General features: G+C 28.7%; 2 long non-coding RNA genes across 4 annotated transcripts in view; one reads left to right on the plus strand and one right to left on the minus strand.

Moving 5' to 3' along the window:
• The window catches only part of LOC107443632 (uncharacterized), a 53,189-nt gene that overhangs the window by 13,358 nt on the left and 13,947 nt on the right, over window positions 1-25,884 (minus strand). The gene's annotated exons all lie outside the window — the stretch shown is intronic.
• LOC107443633 (uncharacterized) overlaps window positions 12,788-25,884 on the plus strand; it is a 51,205-nt gene continuing 38,108 nt past the window's right edge. For 2 of the 3 annotated variants that reach the window (XR_015430823.1, XR_011638360.2), the window contains exon 1: window positions 12,801-12,949. This is a non-coding gene — a long non-coding RNA (uncharacterized LOC107443633). Of the gene's footprint in view, window positions 12,950-25,884 lie in introns of all 3 variants that reach the window. The other variant, XR_015430825.1, reaches the window with a different exon arrangement.

Here is a 25,884-nt window from a genome sequence, read left to right on the forward strand (position 1 = left end):
ATTATACACACATAAGTGCACAATATTCCTGGACTACCAGGAAATAATGGAGGTAGAAATGCAACAACACCTAAGCCTGAACAGAGGATTACAATACACAGTCAAAAAGTGCAGAGTTTAACATCCATTTACCATATAACTTTACGAACACAGCCTATTTTTCAAGTTAAACGGTAAAGTTCCGTAAATTTACGTTATTAGTGTAAAACTGTAACCTACTAGATTGTTCTTACGGGCAGAGTTCTTTAATACATGAAGGAAATTAATTCTTCAACCAATAGGTTTTTTCACAGTCAAAGTCTTTCAAAAGAAAGCTTGTCAGTTGGGTCACGAGAAAAAAAATTGTGTTAAATTTGGATTATTATAGGATCTGCTCTCTGCTTTGTGACACTCATCAACGCTAAACATTTCTACACGATATTATATGGTTTGATTTACGAGCATAGCTCGCTACCAAAATGGGCCCATTTAGAATCTGACTTAATGTAATTTCTTAATTAGTTAGATCATCTATAAAAACAGAAATGTTTTTATTTTTTTTATTTTTTAGAGCTAAAATTGCGAATTAATCCACAAGTTGAAAATAATAATAATATGTACAAATCCTATTTAAATCAACATTGATTACACGGCGCAGAGAAAATTGCAGACACTTCAGCAAAAAAAAAATAATTACAGATGCTTAACAGATAACGAATGTTAATCATTACCTAATATGAATATTTAAAATCAAGAATCAGCACTAAGTAAATCAGCTCTAACCATAACTTGATAAAAAAAATAAACTTAAGGAAAATACTAAGCTGAGTGACGTCACGATTGAACGTCATTATGAACGTTAAAACAATCGAAACTCATTGGGAATGACTTATTCACTAAGGACTGCCCCCCCCCCCACAAAAAAGGAGCTATGCATCTTTTAACCTACAAATTTAAAAAAAAAAAATTCGTTTCTTATTTAGAATTAGGTGTTCAGGATGGTACATAACACCTACGAATTGCCTAAACAAATATAGTCAATTAACATTCAACAACTTCAATAGAACTTAATTTTTAACTTTAATATTACTATCATATAGTCAATCAACATTTAACAACTTTAATTTTGATGAAAATATTTGACGGTTAAGAAGGCCTCAAATTCTCCATAAAAAAATAATAAGTCCGCATTATGCATGTTAAAAAAACTCTCAAATATTTCTATGCTGCTTTACACTTATCAGTTATTGAGCGTTAGACTCAACACGATATTATTTCTGTGAAAAAGAAAAATACAGAAGAGCATTGTTTTTTTTTTCTTGTAAAGTTTAGAACTTGTTTAAAAGTAAAGGAAGTCTGTGATTAATGCTGACCACGTACCACAATCACACCGTCAGTCTCGCAGTATAGGCAAATTTTTGATCTTGTATTTCATTTCACTGACGGTGTTCATTCCTTTACTAGGGTTCTTTTACGTAACAATCCTTATTGTATCGGCAATGCTTATTTTACAGGCTGATCTATATTTGCTACGACGTAATTTTACGTCGTAGCAAATATAGATCAGCCTGTAGTTTAAGGTTCAAATACTTTTTACAAACTTCATCTGGAGTCTCTTCTACCGGAGTTTTTCTACTATTCCCTTAGATTGTTTTACAGGGTACGGCAAACAATCACCTTCTATGATGCAAATGCAAATTAAAACAATGTATATTCATCATCATCAATGGCTTGACAGCACACGGTAGGCTTTGAACCTCTCTAAAAGTTTTTTCCTGGCTAACCTTTTTCCTGCTAGTGTTTTCCAGTTTTTAGTTTTAAAGACCAAAAGGTTTTTTTTTTAGGCCAATTCAACTCAAATTCGGCCTGCTTCTTTTCGTGTGCCAACTGGTCTGGCATTGAAAACTCTTTTTGCGGTACGATCTTCGTCCATTCTGTAAGACTCAAAAACTAACTAACTTAAGGACAATGCTTTTTTAAAAATTAAGGATGGTGACAAATTGCTTAATAATTTATTCACTAAAAAACTCTTAAAATACATCCATATTAAAAAATTCAATCCAATCAGACTATTTTAAGAGAAAATTAGAAAGTTATGCGAGGAAAATGATGCTGCTTACAACTTTTGATTTAAAAAGCACGGTCCTAACTTTTGACGTCCAAAATGATTATAGATTGTTCTACTAAAATTGTTTCTAAATCTTTCGGATTTTTCGGAACATTTTACTTTAATATTTAAAGTTAAAGCAAACGTTTGATTTCCTATTTAATTCTTAGATTTATAAATTTAATTTGGAATAATTTCTATCTCCTCCCCCTTTAAATATGTAAAAAAGAAACGTAGCAGCCAATTTATGCGATTTTTGCCAAAGATGTTTTGTAGTGCAGAGAAAAGCATTATGATGTTTTGTAGAAAATCATTAAAAATCAGAATAATCAGAAATCATTTGCTACACGTTCAATTTTGCCTGGTTTTTGGCACTTACTTATTAGACATTATTTTCAGAGTTCTTATACATGTTTTTTTTTTAAATTCGTCATTAAAATAATTTTTTTTAATTTTTTAATTACAGAGTAATATAAAGCCAGAAATTGGCTGATACTAGAAAATATATTTTGTAAAAAGTGTTAACGTTTTCCAAAGATAAAGCTCACGGGTATGTACGTTGTGAAAAAAAATGGACCACCCTGAGAAACTTTTTATTTACTAAACTGATCTTCGCGTTCTAGGACTCAAACTTAATGGCTCGAGCGGGTGACCTCGAATATGCTAATTAATTATCTCAGACAATAATTTAAGTTACGAAATCAGACACAAAAGTGCACTTTCTCTGAATAAACATACTCTTTTATCAACAGGTTCGGATTTCTGAACCCCAAACTATAGAAATTTTAGACCCCTTAATATTTGTGTACATTGCTATATCTCGAGAATTAGTGCAGCGAATTGAAAAATTTTTGATGACACATATATATAATTCGTTTATCCAAAGATATACCATGTAAAAAGTAAATTTTAGGAAATATTTATTATTTTTTTTATTATTTTATTTAAAAATAGTTGAAAAACTTTTGAATTGTAAGAGTTTACGTCATTTTATAACATCTAATTTTACATGGCGAAAGGCAAAATTTGAGCGTAATTGGATGAAAAATTAAATATAATAACATTAAAAATAAGGTATATATTTATTTTCTAGTAGAGGATAGTCTACTTTATTCGTCTGTCAATTAATACTAATAATATATTGGATTTTTTATTGGTTAAAAATAGTTAAGTAAAAAATGTTACAATTGACCCCACTCTCCCCTACTTATATTCTGAGAAATTGCGTTTTTGTGTCTGATGTCGTAACTTAAAATAACGTCTGCAGTAATTAATTAGCATACTTGAGGTGATCCTCTTGAACCATTAAGAATAAGTACTTGAAAATCCCATCAAAAGTTATTCAGAGTGGTCCGTTTTGGCGTACTATACATATGAATCCTCCATAGATAGAATGCAAATTATAATTTTTCCCCAAGTTTCAATTCTTTGCCATTTGGAAAAATAGAGCAAAAATGACCTTCTATTTAAGCAAATCAACTTACTGATGTTTAAATACTACCCATATTATAGAGATCACAGATTAATCTTTATTTTGAACATGGAAAATTCTAAGGCAGATTTTGATAGTGTCTAAATTTTCGTGACCTTTATTTCAAATTCGACGATTTTGGAGGATTTTAACAAATTTTTAAGATTTGATTTTTCTAAAGAATTCAAAATTGTTTAGTAGGAATTAACTTTTAAAAAGAAGTGGTAATTAACAGAACAACGACGAAAGATTTTTATTTGAGTTTCTCATAGGTGGAACGACACTCTGATATCGAAATTCGAATATTTTGCTAAATCAAAATCAGCTCATAAAGAAAATAATTTTTATATTTGTTAGAAGTTCACAATTAATCAATTCATATCCTAGCAAAGTATAAGAAGAACTATAAAAAATAAAGATGATATTCGTTTTCTAATCTTGAAAAGATTCATATTATTATATAAGAATATTTTTGTCCCTGAAATAAAGCATTTCGTCACGAATATTTATCATTCACTTCTATTTTGTGGTTGTGCTAATTTACATATTAAGCCACATATTTTTTTTCCTCTTAGAACTAAACACTAATAATACTTTTTTCCGCTTAATTTTTATATCATTGACAATTCAAACTCTTGTTTCGTATTGATGAAGAAAAAATTGAAAATATATGTTTTCAGCTTTCTATACTTTTCTAGGATGACAAGAAAAATTAGGAAGAAAAATTAAATTTGGGCCATAAAAAAATATTACTTGGGTTATGGGTTTTTCGAGACTTGACACAAGTCTAAATTTTCCTCCATATTTCATTATGGCTATTTTCAAATAATTCATAGTGTTTCTATTTATTTGCTTATCATGGATACAAAATATTTAATTTCATAAAGTTTTGGAATTTTTTTAAGTTTCTGCACCAAGGATGCACGACTATTTTCGGATAACAAAAACTTGAAAATACTATCTTGCTAGTTAAAAAAAGCATGATCATGAGGAGTGAATTTAGATTGTATTTGAAAGTAATAAAAATGAATAATTTATGCATGTATGACCTTCTTTTTTCCTACCTTGGGTGAGGGTAATGAAAATTTATTAATTAATTGTTTTATATTATTTTATTTAATAGTTTTATATTATTTTATTTAATTGTTTTATATTAATGTACATACATACATTTAATAACTATTACCTTTTTGTGATTTTTCCATAATTTTGAAATTTTATTCCCAAGAATTGAATATTTTTATAGTTAATATTAGATTCTTTTTAATAATTATTTATTTTGCGTCGTTTGCGTAATTAAAATAGTTTTGAAACTGAGATTCCACGCAGTAGTGCGTCGTTGATAAGCAGTGGCATTGCATTTGGTATTCCATCTCATTGTAAGAAAAATTAATTTTTTAAGTTCAATTTAATTTTAATTTTTTCTAAATAGCTATTAAATCTATCCATTATTATATTAAAATAGACCATCATGCAACATTATGCATGCTTGTTCCTACTTTAGGTGCACTTTAACAATTCAAATGTTTATATTATTTTACTTAGTTAAGAACTGAGGTCTACGTAAGTAGATCTAAAATTATTAGCCCCTGGCAGCATAATTCGTATTTTGTTTAACTTATTATGACTTATGATAGTTAAATAGAAATTCGTATTTTGTTTATCTTATTGTGACTTATGATAGTTAACTAGAAATTCTTATTTTGTTTATCTTATTATGACTTATGATAGTAGAATACGAATTCGTATTTTGTTTATCTTATAATGACTTATAATAGTAAAATAGAAATTTTGAACTGTAATATAATATTTTTGCTACATCAGTTGCGAAGAGGTTAATTAAGAAACATTTCAATATGCGTTTTGATAAGTGAAATTCGTACGTGAAAGGATGAGGAAGGTCACACGTCGGGGTGATTTCCTTCAAGTTGCCCTATCCCCGAAACATCTCCCCAAACAAAGCATTTCCCCAAAAGAATGCAAGAATTCCTAGATAAGTATCTTGTCTCCTGAATTTTGAATAGAGCATCATTCTTTTTTAGTTATCTTTGATACAGAGTGACAGAAGAAAATAAACAGATTAGGAATCTATAAGCTTTATCTAGGAGACGCATAACAGAACATTACTCACTGTGGACATTTCTAATGTTTAATTTATTTGTTTTGTAGATTTCTATTTATCAGTAAATACCATTGATTTTATAAAAAATCCATAATGTTAAAATTTTCGTTAAAGCAAAATTTTTAGTAAATTGATTTTTCAGTAACAGATAACACTGTGAAGAAATTATGTCATTATGCAAAGGTGTATTCTTGCAATAAAATAGTTGTTATTGTGTTTAAAAAATTTTAATTTGTTTCCAAAATTATTTTTACATCGTACGGAATTAGGTTTCGTTTTGCGCGTTTGTATTAGGAAAGCGAATTTTGTCCAATCCTTTTAAGATTTTTATCGCTTGTACAAGTATGATAAATTTTATTTTTATTTTTTCATTCTACTTTATTTTACTTATTAAAAAATTTATTTTATATATTAAAAGAAGCATCATAGTAAAAATAATTTAAAAACTTTTGAAAGTTGCAATCCTTACTACCTGTTCAAATTCTGTTAAAAACGGAATTTTTAAAAATTGTCCTGTTAGAAATTTGAAACTTATTTTTTTCAATGGTACAAATTTTTTTTTTTTTGTATTATAAACTTTTGTGCAAGATTTACGTTGGACTATCAGGTAATAAGTCACAGATGTATGTTTTATCAAATCTAATATATTTGTTGTTCATTTTAGCTGTTTTTGCTCACTTTATAGTTTTTTTTCTTTGTAAAAATATTGAAAAACTAACTTATTTCTTACAACCTATTTTTCACTTAACAAGCACTCCGCACAAATTCCAATTTTGAGGGCTTAAAAACGGTCTTATTTGTAAGAAATTCTTATATTTCTTCTAAATTTTTTTAATCTGGATAATATCAGTGAAGATACTCTCGATTTAATAAGGCTGATTTTAATAAGGATGATTTTAATAAGGCTGATTTTAAAAGCCCATTAAAAAATACAGTAGCAAAATAATAAGTAAAAAAAAATGCCTAACAATGAATATGTCCACCCAATCGAACAAAAGCAAAAATAAAAATAATAAAATTAAAATAAGTAAATAAAATAAAATAAATTAAATTAAATAAGTAAAATAAATGAAATAAAATAAAATAAATAAAATAAAATAAATAAAATAAAGTAAATATAAATAAATAAATTAAATTAATAAATAAAATAAAAATAAATAAATAAAATAAATATAAATAATTAAATTAAAAAATAAATATAAATAAATTAATTAATTTAATAAATAAAATAAAAATAAATAAATAAAATAAATGTAAATAATTAAATTAAAAAATAAATTAAAAGATAAATATATAAAATAAATATAAATAATTAAATTAAAAAATAAATTAAAAGATAAATATATAAAATAAATATATAAGATAAATAAATAAATAAAAAAAATTATAAAATAAACAAATAAATAAAATAAATAAATAAAATTTTTAAAAAAAACGCATTCTGAACTGTTTTTTACCATTTATGAAAACATAAACAGTTTATGAATGAACATTAATCTGATATAACGAATTCAGTTCATTTATTACGGAATGAATTTCAACCTTGAAAAGCAAACCTACTATTGCTGTAATAATTTAAGGGTGCGTCTCAAATGAAATGGCATTTTGATTACATCAATTTATAATTGATCGATCACTGTCAACATTATGTAACATTTTTGAAAAGGTGATACCAAATTTGTCAGTTTTGTTTGGTATGAGGTAAGGATGACAATGCTTTAAAGGTTATTTTTTGGAGTCACAAAATTAATTACAAAAAAAATAAAAAATACGCTGTAACTATCGATTAATCATATGCGCGCTGCCATTATTAAAATACTGCTAATCCAAAAAAACAAATAAACTGTAAGTCTTACTTTAAAATTTGTCAACAAATTAGTTTTAAGATATTCAATTTTAATAATTAAGTACAAAATTCGCAACTGTAGTTACTGAAGAAATATGTGCGTATTATGCTGGGAAAAGAAAAAAAAGAATAGATTATCAAATATTTCAATTATATTTTTCTGGTAGCACATGCACTTACATAGACTTACATAAACAGTTTTAAAAAATTAGCAAAAATTAAATAGTAGCTATCATTTGTGTATTTTTTTTTAAATATAATTTTCAATATTTGTTCAGTGCGCAAATTGTGAATTATTTTATATATACGAACTTATAAATAGCTCATATATCTGTAATGAATGTGAAATGTTACTTGTTTTGAAGGTCAAATCAAACATTAGATGTTTTTCAAATTAGATATCGCTTGAATATTTATAAGAGAATCTGTATAGATTGCAGTTGGGGGTTTTATCTCTATGGTTAAGGGGACCCCAATGGGATACAGGTGAATATACCCTGATGACCTAGCAAAAACGACTCTCGTGAAAGGAGGCACGTTTTACTGTCCCCGAAGGCCCCTTTATTTTCGTCACGGGGTGATACAGTAAATAGTACATTCCGCATATTATTTAAAAGTGTGCTATAGACAAATAAACACTGCTGGGAGTTTGCAATCGGAGAACCTTTATTTACCCTCTATGAACGTAAGTTTTATAGAAAAGAATTTTCTATAATTAACAAGTTACATGATGCCGCTTTCATAGAAATTTGCTAAAATCGATAATTATTTATTGACTTTGATGATTTTCTTCTAGGTGAAAAAAATCTGGCCAAAAAGATTTACTAACCTTTGTTTTATTTCCACTAAAAGTTGTTTGAAAAACTGTAAAATAAGTTCTAAATTAATTTCATAATTTTTTGTTAAATAAATTTTAATTTTTTTTAATGTATTACCATTGAACATCGAAATTTGCTGATTCTTGATATGTTCTGACGCAAGTCAACATCAACATAACCGCTTAAATTATTGACCAGGATGTTTAGTAAAAATCCTAACTTCGCTTTTACGCATGTAAATGCCGAGCTGATGGGGAGCATTGAAGCAAAAATTATTCCTTCCTTACAATCATGCCATTAGTGCATTATGGTTAACAACTTATTAAATACTGGTGCATATATTTACTGATACAAGTGAGAGTATTAAGAAAAAACTAAATATTAAAAAATTTTAAGAAAAAATCAAATGCTATATAATATAACAATTAAAACAAATGGTCACAAATAATGTAACAGATTCAATTGCTAGCAAAAATATTATATTAAGGGGACCGGAAAGTAATGTCGTTTCAGTGCATTTGATATTTCTTATCAAGATTTTACTTCTAATCAATAATGTTTCCATCCTCATTTGCCACAACCTTTCAATGCCAGATCGAAAATGAATCGAAATGGATCGAAAAAAAGGAATTGGATTTTAAAACTAACGAATAATTAATGCACCGAAACGACATTATTTTCCGGTCCCCCCAATGTATTTCCCATGAAATCGAAATATCTGCATTTTCTAGCGTAAAAGGAAAATATTGATATTAAATTAAAATCATTGCAATCAACATTCACCACCTGTGTACATTGAAAAGTGACATTTTCCATTGTAAGTGAGAAATAAATGATATGAGCTAGACAGACGGATGGGGCCAATTTGACTCCTCTCGTTTTTTGTTGCTCTAAAATTCGAAAAATAACTCACTGAAAGTATTGATTATTTCTTCACATGGTAAAAAAGTATGGTCTAAAGTATAAGAATCTGGTAAAATTAACCGTGTATCTGACTCTATGGGAACACCAAGAAACTTGGTAACCTTAACCGAAGCTATTTGGTGATGATTTCGGTAAAATTAGCAATAAAATATGGTTTTATTATGTACGATAAAATTTGATAAACGTGATAAAATTTGGTAATTTTATCACGTAAGACTAACCATAGTGTGTTGTTGTTTTAAGTTATCCTTATTTATTAGTTCCATTAGTTTTATTCCCGACGTTGTACAGCCTACCCAATTTTCGGGTTTACGACTATTAATGTACAACATGTTGTTTTGAACCCAATCCAGAAGACAAGGGAACTCCTGGTTCAAGTATTGGGAGAAATTTGCCTTCGTGTAAGACTTTTTGATGGAACTAACCCGCATTTGCGAAACATGGAATGGAAGACCACGAGAACTTCCCACGGTTAGCCAGACGGCAAAGACCCATGATCCGTGGTCCATAGACGGACTCTAACCCATGATCCGTGTATCACTAAGGATATTTCGCGTCATCACTGTGGTCGGTGCAAGCCGGTTGCGGATTCGCATCGACCAGTCATCGCTGGGATTCGAACCCGGTTCACTTAATTGGAAGGCGAGCGCTCTATCCCCCGAGCAATAGCCGCTCATAGTCATATTAGTTGCAAAAATTATTTTTAGATCTAATGTGACTTTGAGCCGCCATTGACTAGAGCCATTAGCTGTCAAAATTGTTTTTAGTTCAGCTTATTATACGTTTAATAAAGATTCATTAACTAAAAAACAATAAAAATTTTGACCGATAAATAGCAATGTTCTGTTACGTATCAATAATCTCTACTCGCAGAGTAAACCCCCTTCCCTTAATGTGTGTATATGTTGGACTTACGAAAGCTGCAGAGCAGCAGAGGAAGAAGATAACTAACATCCAAGGCTGAACAAGAGTTTTACGAACCCTCGTACAAAATTTATTGCAGGCCCTACTATACTAAAGTACAAAAAGCCTTATTTTCATATTTTGTAGAATTTTTGAAGACCCTTTATACAAAATTGAAGGTTTTATATAGCTGTAAAGAAATTCTCTGTCATTTTCTTTTGAAAAAATAATATTATATTTTTTGCACACTATATTTTTAAAACTGACTTATAAATAAAAAACTCTATATTTGTGACACAGAATTTTGGTAGGACCCTTTCCCTCCTCCCCCTTTCGTACAACCTTGACTACAAATGTAAATTAAACGCATAATTTTCTTAAATTATCATGGAAAATAGAAATATTTGCTACTTTTTGCACTGAAATTCTAATATTTAAAATACTTTCGACAGTTAACTGGTTTACCCGGTTTTACTCCAAAAGTATATATATATATATATATATATATATATATATATATATATATATATATATATATATATATATATATATATATATATTATTTTTTATTTTTGTATAAGTGGAATGGGCTCTGGTTCGTAAAGAACCACCCCAGATAAATGCAGGTGATACGTGTATACTTTAAAATTATGTAAGGTTGTATGAATGAAGAATAAAACCTATAAACGGTTTTCTATTCCTGTATGCAGGCTCTGATTTTTAAATAAGTCACCCTATGAAAGATGGATATGTGTATTCTGTAAAATTATGAATGAAGGATGGGTCTATAAACGGCTTTCTATCCTGACAGACTGACTTTTAAATTAATTTCCCTATTAATGATTTTTTTAAATTTTTTTATTTTTATTTTTTTTATTTATTTATTTATTTATTTATTTATTTTATTTTTATTTATTTATTTTTGTTTTTTTAAGACTGCTAATTTATTCAATCCGTTAAACATTTTTATTATTATTTCAATTTTATTACCTTTTTACTAATTGTTTCTCATAGATGGCAGCACTAATATTTTACCTAAACATTTTTTCTTCTTCTTCGATCAAATGTTTTTTTAAATTTTTTTTAAATTTTTTTAAATTTTATTATATTCGATTCAAGCTATAAGCAATATTTTACATCTTCGCGATTTTTGTTAACTGTTTTATTATTGTACTTTTAAACCTAAACCGCGTTTTAATTCACGCCGGTAAGTTTGATTTCCTATTACATTTTTCTTTTATTTCATGATTTTTTTCAAAATAAGGTTTTTTGCGATATCGACACATATAAAGAATAATTTTTATCTTAGGATAATTATTCTTTATTCAGAAATATCGCATTATTTTTGGCAATTAGATGTGTCTTGACAACGACTATTTGCTTATACCATTCTTGTTTCTCTACCATTAATTTTTTATTTTATTCATGTTTTTCATGTTAATTTGTGTATATATATATATATATATATATATATATATATATATATATATATATATATAATAAAATAAAAAATAAACGAATTAAAAAATGTTTAAAAAAAACTGAATAAAATGTTTATCTCGATCTCTAATCTCTTCAGAAAACTAAAAATCTTGAATGGCAGTCCGTTAAAATTTTAAATCATGTGATTTTCAATTGGCTTTTCAAAAGCTTAAGTTCACGGTATGGAAAATTCATAATTACGAAAAAAAAAATTTGAAAAGATGAGAAACAGGGAAATAATTCATAAACTTCTAATTTTCAACGTGTTTTCATTTTTTCTTTTCTTTTTTTAAACTGCGGTATGGAATTCGTTAGAATACTTTTTGAAGTTCTTCATCAAAAAATTTATAAATTTAATCTACTCATTTCAATTTAAAAAATACAATTATAATTTAAAATTTAAAATCATGTGATTAATAATTGGCTTTTCCAGAGCTCAAGTTCACAGTATGAAAAATTCAAAATTTCCAAAAAATCTAATAAAAAAATCTCTAATCAACTCATTTCAATTTAAAAAATACAACTAGAATTAAAATCATGTGATTTTCAATTGGCTTTTTTAAAGATTAAGTGCACGGTTTTTGCAAAATTCATCAAATTCTTAATTGCAAAAAGTTGTCAAAACAATTTTAAAATTTTATCATCCTATTTCAATTTAAAAAATATAATTAAAGACGCTAATGACTTTCCTGACAACCTTTCGATTTAATATTCATATATTATTTCTCTTTACTGACTTCCTTACAAATCCAATTTTTAAAATACATAATTTTAAACTAACCAGGAACACATGTAATTGACACATTAAATACTTTGTTTTCCTTTAATATCAAAAACATTTATTTTCATTAAAATATAAGTGCAAAATCGTTTATAGTTGTTAATAATTTGCCTTATTCTTTTGCTTGTTAAGATTCAAAAATTGACACTTTCTAGAAAAATTTTCACGTGTGTCATAGAAAGGAAATGTCAATACATTTCAGTATATTAATTTGCACAATTTAATAAAGGACAATTCTGTTTTTTTCCGAAAGAAACTGAAATATATTAAGGGATTTTCATGGACAAACAAAAACGTTGACATTGAAATGCTTCGCTTTTTGAACGATGTCAATAATCAAACAAAGATCACAGCGATTGTTTCAATTCCATAACACCGATTAAGAAAGGTTTTTTCCCTTTCTGTTTATCAATCAACAGAAACAGGCATCTACGAAAGTTCAAGGAAATGGATGCCGGTGTTCATGTTTTTTAAACACTCAATAAAAGGATGCCTTAATAATTACGTTAAAAAAGGGTAAATATACACTGGTTATCATAAATTAAGGAAAATTCACAAAAATCGCGATAACTCAAGAAATTACACATGGAATTTTATGAAACTTACCCACAATATACAACACATAGTAAGGTATTAAACAACATAAAAAGAAATTATCAGACATTAATAGTAGTATAGAAATTAGCACATGTATAAAATAAACAAATTGGAAGTATCGGTTTGCAATAGAAAAAGTACCTTTAATATGGAATATGATTGCCTCTAGAAGCAATACAGCACAAACAGCGATGTGTGATGCTTTCAATTATGCGGTCTATCAGTTCAATAGGAAGTGAGAGCCATTGCTCTTGTAAAGCAGTTGCAAGCGTGGCAAGGGTCTGAGGGGGCGGATTGATGGCAGATACACGCCTCCCTAGAGCATCCCAAACGTGCTCGATAGGATTCAAGTCCGGGGATCGAGCTGGCCACTCCATGCGAGTAATTGTTTCCTGTTGAAGATAATCATCAACAATGCGAGCTCTGTGTGGTCTTGCATTATCGTCCTGTAACAGGAAGCAATCACCAATTGCCCCGGCATATGGGCGCACATAAGCATCAAGGATGTTGTCTCGATAAACCTGAGCATTCACGGTTCCCCTTGGAAAGACATGGAGGTATGTGCGCCCTCCTAAGGATATGCCTCCCCAAACACAGACACTGCCTCTTCCGTATGCATCTCTTTCACGGATGTTTGATGGATGATAACGGGTCCCAGGTTCTCTCCATATCAAATAACGTCTACTGTCACTTTCTAGACTAAACCTGGACTCATCCGTAAAGAGAACAGGCCTCCATTGATCTGACGTCCAGTGGACATGTTGTCGGGCCCACTGCAAACGGTCTCTCCTATGGCGTGATGTGAGCGGCACGCAAATGGCTGGTCGTCTCGCATACAGACCACCTTCGTGGAGCCTTCTGCGCACAGTTGACGTTGACACCAACCTTCCGGTGGCTGCAGCAAGAGAGGATCTAAGATGTGTCGGAGTAGCGGTTCTATTCCTGCGTGCACTTAATGTCAAATATCGGTCATCGGCACTGGTCGTAACAGTTGGCCGTCCTTGACTGAACCTCCTAGATGCCGAATCTGTGGTTTGAAATTGCCTCCAAAGTCTATGAACCACAGATGGACTCACATTTAGCCATCTGGCCACTTCTGATTGACTCTGCCCTGCCTCTAGTCTCCCGATGGCTCTCCATCGTAGTTCTTCAGGCAAATGATGCCTAGAGGTCATTATTACGAATTGGCTATCTCAGATTTTCAATGTCGCAATCACAGTAAAATTTGTGTGCTTTCTCTCAAACTTGGACTTTTATGCTCCAGGCAGATGACGTAAGCCGAGTGCAGCGCCACTAATTTGCATATTGCAATTTTACTCAGCTACTCTTAGTGGACAACATATGCAAATTTTGCACGGTTTGGCTTACTTTTGAAAGAGTTATCGCTATTTTTGTGATTTTTCCTTAATTTATGATAACCAGTGTATTTAAATGTAATATATCCTTTTGTAATTTTTAATTAAAAAAGACACTGATATAATTGATAGGTTTTTAAGTCCTGTCTATTCATAAAATTTTAATAAAAATAATTTCAATTGATTTTATTTATTTATTTTTAATACAGTGACGTCAGAGAAAAATTGTTTTGAACATGAATTGCGCCAGTCAGATATAGCGCGTGAATAGTGATTTAAGGAATATAATTTACACAGAAACTAACATGTTCTGCTTAAAAATTAAATTTTGATTAATTGGAAAGAAAATTTAAAGGATTAAGGGTACGTATACACAGTGAAAATATGACTGTGTATTCTACAAAAGAAAAACAAATTTTTCATAGAAAAAATCTATTTAAAGAAAAATTAAGATTTTTTCTGCTTTCATCCGTTATCTGTGTATTGAAAAAATCCCCTTTCTTTTTATAGACAAAGAATATTTAAAGATTTAAAACTGTTGACAAAACGGTTTTTCATCCTAATCAAAAACGGATAAAAACCGTCAGTTCAAATTCTTATCATACAGTTTTGCTTACCTTACTACATTTTTTAAAAAATTATTTTACGATTATTTTCTATGCTTGCTTTTATTTTTCAGCAATTATTTCATGGTTTTGAGCATGGTATAAATAAGGATCGAATTTATTGCTAAATTGATTATATTTCTTAAGATAAAACTTTTTGATAAGACATTTTCATACGGGTGGACCACTATATATGCGCTTACTATTATCTCAATAAAAGACTTTAAAGTTTTCTTCATACGAAGACACTAGAGCTGCAGTATCTCAGAGCTCCTAATGTGGTCACCCTGGTTCGAATTCCAGCGTCGACTGGTTGTACAAATGCTGCTCGCAATGACTACAATGCTGATATAGTTGATTCATAGAATTTTTTGTTACATAAAAGTTCTTACTAACTTAAACAACAGGCTTCTGCTTTTGAATAACAATATTTTTCTGTGAAATAAAAACAGATTTTTACAGGCACACCAGCTGACAGTTCTCAACTGTAAATTTAGCAGTGTACAAAATTTAAAAGATCCATATAAAATAATTTTTTTGTAGCATCCCGTATAGTAGAGAACTAATATTGTTCTGAAAATACGTACGTGAACGTTTCTCCTATGATTTATTTAACTGTCTTAAAATAAACAGAAGTTTGAATTCATCTTTCTGATTCAAATTTTAAATTGACATCACTTGAGTCATTTTATTAGAATCATAGTTGAGTTTTTTTTTAAATTTTACTTTAGTTGATTATACAGGAGTACATGAGTTAATAAATCAATTTTAAGTTAATTACGTCGTTTTAGATTGGCAGTTAGATTCTGATCCTGTTCTTTCAACTGTTCACCTGATGCTTCTTGTGGCCCTATTTAAGAGGCAGTTTGAACAGACCTGAAAGTGTATAGAGAGAAAAGGGAAAACACTGGGAGTATAATCATTTTATTTCTATCTTGTTTTCAAAAAGATATCCGTGACAACCAAGACTTACTAACATTAAATAACATCTTTATTTGCATGTGGAATGTGATATAGACGAGGGTTCAAAAAATGAAAGTGAAATTTAAATTATGAAGCTTTTACCATTCTTAATTTAAACTATCCACTACCAATTTCTTTTTCCCGAAATAATAAACAGACTTTCCTATGTAATAACATATTGGCTATAAAAACAATACTTAATAACTTTTTTTTTAATGCCTCAGGATTTAATGGTGTAATTTTGCTTTCTCAGCAATACTTTCCACTTAGTTTGAACGAACTTGTAATTAGTCGAACACTTTGCAATTTAGGGTACACTTGATATTGCTTAATTGCTTGCTACACATGAATTTGTACAAGTTTCAAAAACTCGTTTTCAAACACACAAAAAAAAACATTATAACTTTTTCAATGAAGTTTTCAAAATGCATGTAGACTTCTTCTTTTGAAACTGTTAAGATTTTTTCGTGTTAAAATTGATTTATTTATTTATTTTAATTCCTGGTTTTTTCAATAAAAGCTTCTGTGTTTACTAACATGAAGATAAAAATCAGCAATGATTGTTTGCTTTGTTTATAGCTTTAATAAACTGTTTGAATTTTACTGTTTTTTGATACCCAAATGTACTTGCAGTCAATATTTGATCGAAATTAGCAATACTTTAATGAATAATCAACCATGTAGATATACTAACCCAGCAATAGTAGAAGAGACACCTTTTTTGGCATTTGTGTGAAATTTCTCAAAAAATATTTTAAAAAATTATTTTAAACTTTAAAGGTGTTTAGATCATGCGATTTCTCATACTTATCAACAAAGTTAAAGAATTCCAGAGGAATGGGGAATCGGCAAAAAATTACAAACAAAAAGGAGCATTTTTGAACACCCTGTGCCAGAAAATATAGCAATGAGCTTGTTCAGAGAACAAAATAAAAAACAGACCACTCTGAATAACTCCTTTTCAAATGATCGGATCTTCACGTTCTAAGACTCAATCTTAAAGGTTCGAAGAGGTGACTTCAAATATGCTAATTAATTAGTGCAGACGAAAATTTAGGTTTCAAAATATGACACAAAAACGTACTTTCTCCGTACTCTCTCCTTTTTTTCGACGGATTCGGACTTCTAATCCCCGAAATACAGCCGCAATCAGGGAAATATGGTCCCAATAGTTTGGTCAGGAGAATGCTCCAAAGCTTGGACCCCTTAATGTTAATTTTTCTTTTTGAGCATTTCATTTTATCTCGAGAACTTTTTAAGCGAATTGAAGCATTTTTAAACACAATTATAAAATTTGCTTATCCTAAATTAATTCCATATAAAATATAACTTTTATTAAATATTCATTATTTTATTTAATAATTGTCGAAAAGCTTTTGAACGGTAATGTGTTCAACTTTTTACATCATTTCAAAATATGCAATTTAAAATGGCAAAATATAAAATTTGAGCGAAATCGGTCAAATAATTCCTGAGAAATCAGAGTTTAAAGAAGTTTATTGCTCAGATCTGGCGTAATTTTAAACAAAACATTTTTTCAAACTTTTTAAATGATATTTTTGAGATTAATTAAAAATTGTTTCAAAAATTTTTTTTCATTTAATTGAATGTTTTCACAGATATATAAGGAAACGAAAAACAAACTAAATTAGTTTTTTTTTCTAAATTAAAATATCCATATCTCCATGAGCATTTGAGCAAAATTTTTGCAGTTATTTCATATAAATAAAGGTATTCGATTCTAGTCACAAGCTTATTGTTATATAAATTTACCTCATATATTATCAAGCTAATTGTTATATACTGTTGTTAAACATTTTTATGTTAAGTGTACTTGGGGCTAAATTATGACAAAATAAAAGCGAGTTTTTTGTTTACTCTGAATAAAGTCTCAAAGTTTTTAATATATTATTCAAAGCAAATTTAAATATATTTTTCGTATAATGTCTTTATTACTATGTTCTTAAAACACTCAGCTGATTATCACCTTGATAATAATCACTATAATTTAAGTTTTAAAAAAAGTAAATTTAAATAGTTTTTGCTTATAAAAACTAAAAATGTCACAATGCAAGTAACAAGAGCAGCGGGGGCTCAGGAGATGAAGCATTTGCCCTCCAATGAGACTAACCGAGTTCGAATCTCAGCGAAGACTGGTCGATTTGAATTCCGCACCCAGCACGCACCGACTACAGTGCTGACATAAAATATCCTTAGTGATAGACGGATCATAGGTTAGAGTTCCCTTGACGTCAGACTAACCCTGGGAGATATACGTGATTTTCCTCTCTATGTAATGCGGGTTAGTTGCAAATGCGGGTTAGTTCCATCAAAAAGTCCCCCAAGATGGCAAATTTCTCCCAATACTTGATCCAGAAGTTCCCTAGTCTTCTGGATTGGGTTCAAAATTGAACATTAGTAGTCGTGAACCCAAAAATTGGGTCGGCTGTTCACCGGTGGTTATAAAACAAAGTGCGTGTAAGAAAATGTGTTTCTGCACTTTTATCAGTTTGATAATTGTACAGTGATAATTATGGTAATTGAAGAGATACTAGTAAAAAACTTACCTATCTTGAAAATGACGTTTACCAATTGGGAATATATTTAAATAAAAATAACTAATGAATTTTTTCCTTTATGCTTATGATTCACGATGTATTGAAAATAGAAAAAAAAAAAGAAACCTAGATCTTGTTGTTGCTTCAAATTTTTCCATTTCTTGGAAAGAAAAATTCGAATAAGAAAGTTTTGGGTTAGGTTAAATTTTGGTATTCACATTTACAACTTTTATTACTGTTTTGGCAATTTAACAAGTGAACAGTGAAATTAAATTAATTAAAAAAATAGTATACGTTCATGGTTCCTTGTTTAATTTGCCTTTTTAGTGAAGGACATTAAATTTACAAATATGCGAAAATGACTCTGACCTTATAGTTAATATTTGTAATAATTAAAATCTTAGCAGGTTTGGCAACTGTATAAGGTTTCATGTAATGGTAAAAACTATTTCGCATAAACTAAAAGAATTCTATATTTATATTAAAGCTGAAAAAGAAAACACAGTAAAATTATAAATTTAATCTCAATTTTTTTATATTTTCATAGAAAAAAAAAAGAAATCTTGCAGATTTCAATCAATTAATACATCTAACTTTATCGAAATTAAAATATTTTTTACAAAATTATTTCTATATTTATCGAATCAATGCCAATACGGTAACTAAAAAAAAATTTGTTTGCACCTCATCACTATGGTTAAAGATAATGCGATAAATAAATTGCTTGTGACAAAATAAATCTTGAAAGAATCATTAATTTTTGCTTAGAAAAATAAATGAATAAAAATGGAAGCAAAGAATTTTTAATATTTCAAGATTGATATTCCAAGTCCAATAATTATTTTCCAAGAACATAGAAAAGTTAGGCAAGGCCCTAATAAAAATATTACTCAATGTTTCACAATGTTAATTATAGGAAACATTTCAATACAAGATAATGTCACTAATAGTGCGTTTTCAATTTAATACATTCTGCAAATCAGCATAATTAGCACTTATCAATGAAACTGAGAGTTAAACTGATTGAAAACTAAAAATATTGAAGACTTGATATCCAAATTGTAATACCGCAATATATTGTAATAAAATAAAAATTTAGTACGATGTTTTTCCCAATTTAACTGATTAACAATATTTTTACTTTAATATATTACCCAAATGAAATTTATCAGAGCTTACGATTAGATTATATTTGATAATTATAGTTATCGTTAATATCCGCGATATTATAGTATCAATTATAATCACGATAAAATCATATTCAATAATTTTCGGTAACGGAAATATTCACGATATTGTCGTACCTGTTATTTATTGTTGGTGATAATAATTACTATGTTATCATTCTTGATAATTATCGTAAATTCGATATTTGTTGTAAATCACGGTATTCACAGTAAATCAATAGACAGCCTTGCTGTGTTACATACGTAATTAATGATATCCGTGAATTTACGTTATGTTTCATCATAACCGTAGCCAGGATTCTATTCAGCCTTTCTATTTCATATCCAGCCTTTCTATTAAGCCTCTCTATTTCATATCCAGCCTTTCTATTCAGCTTTTCTATTTCATATCCAGCCTTTCTATTCAGCCTTTCTATTTCATATCCAGTCTTTCTATTCAGCCTTTCTATTTCATATCCAGCCTTTCTATTCAGCCTTTCTATTTCATATCCAGCCTTTCTATTTCATATCCAGTCTTTCTATTTCATATCCAGCCATTCTATTTCATATCCAGCCTTTCTATTTCGTAGCCAGCTTTTCTATTCTCTTTATCCTCTCTTTGCAGGTAGTAGTACACCATATATAAACTAAGTTAGCAATTTTAAAAACATCTGTTATAGATCCATTTCAAAATTTATTTTCAAGCTTTTACTACATAATAGTAATGATCAGAATGTACTTATTTTGTTGAAATATAGAACAAATAATATCATTTGATAAAACAAATAATAAAATTTAATTTACTGATTTTGAATAGTTTTATTTTAGATGGGAGATGATACACTAATGGGAGATGATACACTTCTTTTAACACTCTTTGTCACCCTTGTCTCACAAACTGCTGCAATTTTATGAAGCTGGAAATTTATATATATATATATATATATATATATACTGTTTGAAATATAGATAACCGTTTCACCAAGAAACTCGTAAAAGCAAACGCCAGCAGAGAGTCGTATGCCGATTTCACTAAGATTTCAGTTCAATTAAAAATAACTCAGAATTAGGACTGGGCTATAAATCGATATATCGCGACATATCGATTTAACGCCTATATCGGCAAACCGATACAGCGACTTTCATTCCAAGCGATGCATCAGAAATCTGATTTAAGCCGTAGAGTGAAGAAGACGATATAACGATTTAGCGATATAGCGATACACGCAAGGACTTTCTCTTACGTTCCGATGCCAACTCGCGCTGTGGAAGACGATATTGTTTCGTTATGTTGAGACGGCCTTGACTGATGAGCGGTAGAATCAGAATCACTTTTGAGAACTTATATCGTTATATCACATGTTCGTTTTCGCAACTTCGCGATTTGAAATCGTTTCTTGTAGATTATTTTCAATGGGATTAACTTCGTGATCGCCGTCGTAAGCTTGTTCTGAACGCAATCTATTATTGAAAAGAATTTATAAAGAAAAGTTTCTTCATTAATTAGGTAAGTTTTTTATTTATTTTCTGACAAAACTTTTTTTATATTTTTAAATGTGAAAATTATCGGAAATCTAATTTAAGGCACCCATAAGGAATTAAATTACAAAGTAAATAAATTTGTTAGGTTATTTTTTTACTTTCTTTTAATTTATTTAAAACCTTTCGGATAAAACTTCTAATAATTTAATGGGCTTCTATTACTGATTTTAAATTTATAAATCTTGAGTTGTTTTTATTTTTAGAAATAAAGTTAAAACAAAACTTATTTTTTGGACATAAGTCAATAAACTTTATTTGTTCAAAAGAATTTGAAAAGTTTGCGAACTTTATTCATTTCTTTTTTTTTTTTTATCAATTACTACTTCGTTTTATTAGAGAGTAAAATCATTATTTTTTTTTAATTTTCGTTTTATATTATTAGTTAATTAGCTAAATATATTACCGAATATCACAATTCTTTTGTTTTTATTTTTAAGAATTTAATTAAGAAACTTTGCCTTACTTTGTTTTTCGTTCATAATTCGGTCATTATTTAATTTAATTTAATTATTTATATGAAATAATAATAAAAATAGTGTTTAAGAAGCATTTTTTTTTCTAAAATTTATTTAGCTCTTTGTTTTAAGCATACAAATAATTTTTTAACGAACTTATATTTTAAATTTTGTTCCCATGCTGTTAGGTAAATATATTGATAAATTTCACTTTTATTTATTTTTTTATTTTTAAACTAAGAAATCTTTTGTTATTTGCGTGATCATTTTTAGAAAATATAACAAAACTTGTGTTTACTTCTTCATTAAGAATTTGAACATTACGATCGAACTTAATAATTCTGTAATTATTTACGCATAATACTACAAGCAAATATTGATTTGTTAAAAAAAGTTTTTTTTTTTAAAAAAAAAATATTTTTAACACTTTGTTTTAAGTGTATAATGAATTTCTTAACAAGCTTTTTTTTAATTTTTTAAATTTTCTTTCAATAATTTCAGCTAGATATCTTTATAAAATTCCCTTTTTATTTTTAAACTGAGAAATCTTTCAGAGAACAAAAATTTTAAGAAATTATTACAAATCTTATGTTTACTTTTTAGCTTAAAATTCGAACATTTTTAATTTTAAACTTCGGCTTTTAGTCAATCTAACTTTTATTTTAATTAAAATATATTTTGAAATTTTAAAATCGGCTTTTGTTTAATAACAATATTTTTTTTCATTAAGGGTGTTTTAGGGGTTAACTTAAATTAAGACTGCTTATACCTTATAAACGATAAAGAAGTGCAAATATTTCATTCTGTATCTACACACATTTTTTCAATAAATATTTTAAGTAAGATTTGTACATCTTAGTCAATTTATTTAATATCTTTCTTTAGCAAAACATATATATTTTCAAATTTATAAATTGATTTAAATCAATATGCGTATGAAGTCTTGATAGAAATCTGACTTTCTGTGCCTTAAAGTAAATGAAATTCAAAAATACTATATCGCGATACATCGCTATATCGCGATGCAAAACTGACGATATATCACGATATATAATTTCTAATATCGCCCAGTCCTACTCAGAATAAGTTAGATGAGATTTCGCAATATCCGTGGGGGTTCAACCTGACGTAACTGTAGCATAACCGAGTTTAATTTAATGGCGAACGACCGGCAAGTTTCATCAAAGGACGTATCTATGGAATAGGAGGAATGTGAATGTTAAATCCAATCTTCATACTTTGCAAGGCAAGTGTAAGCGTTTAATTATAGCTTCTACCATATAATATTTCTGTTTTGTATGCACGATGTTTTTAATACGAAATTATCGATTGTACATATGTCTTTAAGAATGGTTTTTTAGCTTGTTCGATTCGTTAGTTGATATATTTTTATTTATTTCCCGAAGATACATATTTTAAAGAACGTTGCTTTAAAAGTGTCTGAGAAACAGCGTTGTTAATAAACTTTTGACGATCATTATTGTAAGGTATACAATAATTTTTCGAATGTAAATAACAATGTGATTTCTAATAATTCCAGTCACTACTGTGCTTTGTATTTAAATAAGTATAAGCTATACTATGTCTATGCTAATAACTATGTCAACACAAAAGCTTATAAAATAACGCGAATGATGCGTTTTTATGCATATTTTAACAACTTTTATTTTTTTACTGTCAGTTCAGAATACAGATTAAAGATAAATTAGTTTTTATTGGGAAAAAATATATATATTTTCTTTCTTATATTTTAGTATGTTGTGCTTAACAGAAGCAAGCATTAGAATGCATTTGTTTTATCTTAACTTTTTTTACAAATTTGAATATTTATATATATTTCACTGAAAAGTTGATTTTATATTGTGCATTATTATATATTATTCTAATCATATAGAGTTATTATCGATAGAATCTTAGTTGACAGTACGAGCTTGAGCGGTTTCAAAAGTTAGTGTCAATGCCATAATGATGGGCATTATTGTCACCAAAATCAAAACTAGGCTTTTATTCTGCATAAAATACAAGCATTCAAAACGAAGGCAAGCATTCTGATAATAAAAATAATTTTTAATCAAATGTAAAAGTATTAATATTAGATTATAGCAAGCATTATTGTTATTAAAATATTTTATTACAAATTATTAATATTACATTTAATTTGAATTAAACGCAACTGAATGTTAAGTGACCACCCTTAGGAAAATTTGGCATAGGTTTGCCAAAAAAAATGGCATAAGATATTCCTATGGGGTTTTGCCTATGGTAAAATTTTGCCATACGTATATGGCAAAATTTTACCATATGCAAAACCCCATAGGAATATCCTATGGCATTTTTTATATGGCATATTTTTGCCATACGTATATGGCAAAATTTTACCATTGACAAAACCCCATAAGAATATCCTATGGCATTTTTTATCTGGCAAAATTTTGCCATACGTACATGGCAAAATTTTACCATGAGCAAAATCCCATAGGAATATCCTATGGCATTTTTTTATATGGCAAATTTTTTGCCATAAAACTAAGATGTGCCACATCTTATGAAGAAAAATTTTTCCATAGGCTATGGTACACCTTTGCCATACAGCTATGGCAACATTTCTCGTTGATATTTTACCATACATCAAAAAATAATTACTTACAAGAATCTTTCGCAATGGATATTAAAAATGCAAAACTTAGTAATTGTAGAATAAATATATATACAGAAAGCTTTTTTCTTAAATTTCTTTGATAAACTTCCCCTGTTTTACTTGCAGAATCCTTTCTGAATGCTGTTCTTATTCAAATAAATTTTGAACGGTTAGTACTAACTGTTAGAAAATGGGTTCGGTGGTTGGAGCGAGTGGGGAAAATATTGTTTATGTTGATTAGGAACAAAATATATTGAGTACAATCAACCAATATTTGTTAAAGCTGAAAAAAAAAAGAAAATAGAAAGTGGGTCTGGAGGTCGGAGCGAGTATAAAATACGTTAATTTGATTGAATGGTATCATAATTAGTTAGATAAGCGTCAGATATTAGGGGAACTTAAAAGAAAGCGAAGTAAAATAATGGTCCGATGGTCGGAGCGAGTACGAAATTTTTTTAAATTTTGATATGTGATACTAAGCTAACTCAGAAAATTTATGTTGAGTTGTGTTAAGCACAGTTAGAAAAGAGAACGCAATATAGAAACATTGGTAAATACAAAACATGTTTAAGACATGATTAAAATTGGAAAAATTAATAATTGCCATTGACAAATTGACACTTGGTCAGGGATAGTAAATAAAAATTAATTGGATATAGGAAATCGCTATGACGAAAAAGTTGTACACTTAAGGAAAGATTAAATTGTTAAAAGCATTTTTGGTTACAGCAGCAGATGATATGGCGAGGGACTGTCCCATTGATGATATTGAAGCAAAATAATTGTCAACCAGTAATCCAGCAAATCTAGTTAAGTGATGTCCCTAAGCTATGTATAAGTACATGTGGATACTTTAGAAATATTAGTTGTAAGATAGTAAAACGCAGAGACATGATAAAGAACAATTTAATAGCAAGCAAAAATTAAACACAAAATAAAAATATAAAGCCCTAACATATGTAAGATAATGTAAAAATGCATTGCAAGAACCTAAGTGGAATTAAAATCAAAAACTAATGAGAATGTAAATACTCACTTTGATATTGATATATGAGATACCGATAATAAAAGTACCAGACAGCCGGAAATTTAAAACTTAATAAATTCAGATAGATAATCGAATAGGCGTTTGCAATAAAATGTTTTTGACCAACAATGAGATCGAAAAAATATTAAAATAAGTAGCCAAAGTTAGCGAAAGATTCCACTTGTAGTGGATGACGCGTTAATATGGCGGTCTGATACTCTAAGCCTAAATCAATGGAACATCGGATTTCAAACACTCAAAAATGGAAAAATTGGCCACCCGGAGGCCGGAAAAAACTCACCAGGAATGCCTTGTGGCATTACATGTTGAATTTAATTAACTTCGGGGTGAAAAAATGGATATTTCTTTCTTTTAGAAGATGTTTTTGAGGACTCCATAGGAGATGTTGTTTCGTTGGTGGGGATCTAGATCAGCTTTTCCCGTCATACAAATCTTTATGGTTACAATTGGCCTATGGTATACTGCCATACAAATTTTTATGGTTGCCATAGGAGAATGGTGACGTGCCATATAAATGCCATACA

This window comes from Parasteatoda tepidariorum, chromosome 12 (assembly GCF_982258835.1).
Source record: "Parasteatoda tepidariorum strain Cologne lab strain chromosome 12, Ptep-v5.0, whole genome shotgun sequence".
In the NCBI taxonomy this organism is placed as follows: domain Eukaryota; kingdom Metazoa; phylum Arthropoda; class Arachnida; order Araneae; family Theridiidae; genus Parasteatoda; species Parasteatoda tepidariorum.